Source organism: Rhyacophila brunnea, unplaced genomic scaffold (genome assembly GCF_057557595.1).
Source record: "Rhyacophila brunnea isolate RB1 unplaced genomic scaffold, BYU_Rbru_1.0 scaffold_89, whole genome shotgun sequence".
Classification (NCBI taxonomy): Eukaryota; Metazoa; Arthropoda; class Insecta; order Trichoptera; family Rhyacophilidae; genus Rhyacophila; species Rhyacophila brunnea.
Genome location: NW_028233360.1, coordinates 215,765 through 216,500, shown reverse-complemented (window position 1 = coordinate 216,500; position 736 = coordinate 215,765).

The window sequence follows — 736 nt, the reverse complement described above, 5'->3', positions numbered from 1 at the left end:
GCCTTAATATTTTGTAATAAAATAATGTAGAATATATTAATGGCAGAAAAATACTACGAATTTTTAATATAAATCTCTTTTCAGAGTATAATAAATGATATATTGGGATTTATAAAAGAATACCACATAGTTTTTTTATTCATCATAGCTATAAATAAGTGCCGATATCCGAAATATTAGAACTTGTATACGACATAATGTTAAAAAAAAATAGATAAAATTCTATGTGTTATTGATTTTTTGAGTCTAGACTCAATCCATCTGATCAAAAAAGCTAAAAGAAAATACATCTTCCTAAATTGCGCTTAAAATATTTAAAATTCATTTCAATCCTCATAAACACAAATTAAATGATCATGGAATTTTAAATTCGTTTTTAGACGTATAATCTAAGATATTTTTTTTCAAAAAATAATTGTTTTAATGATGATCATATAGTGTTTTGCCCCTGAATTAAAAAAACACACTACAACTTATTCAAAAATATTAGCAATCAAAACAAATTCACCAATTATATAGCAAATATGGTTGATTTATAAAAATACAGGATGTGATTATATAAAAAAAATACATTAATATAAATAATAAATCTATTATTTTGTGCTGAAAAAATACAGGATTGAGACAACCCATTGAACTAATAGATCTCGAATAAAGACGAGGTATCTAATAAATAACAAAAAAAATATTTTAAATATTGTTTGGCTTAGGAAATCAATCACTTCATTTTTTAAGA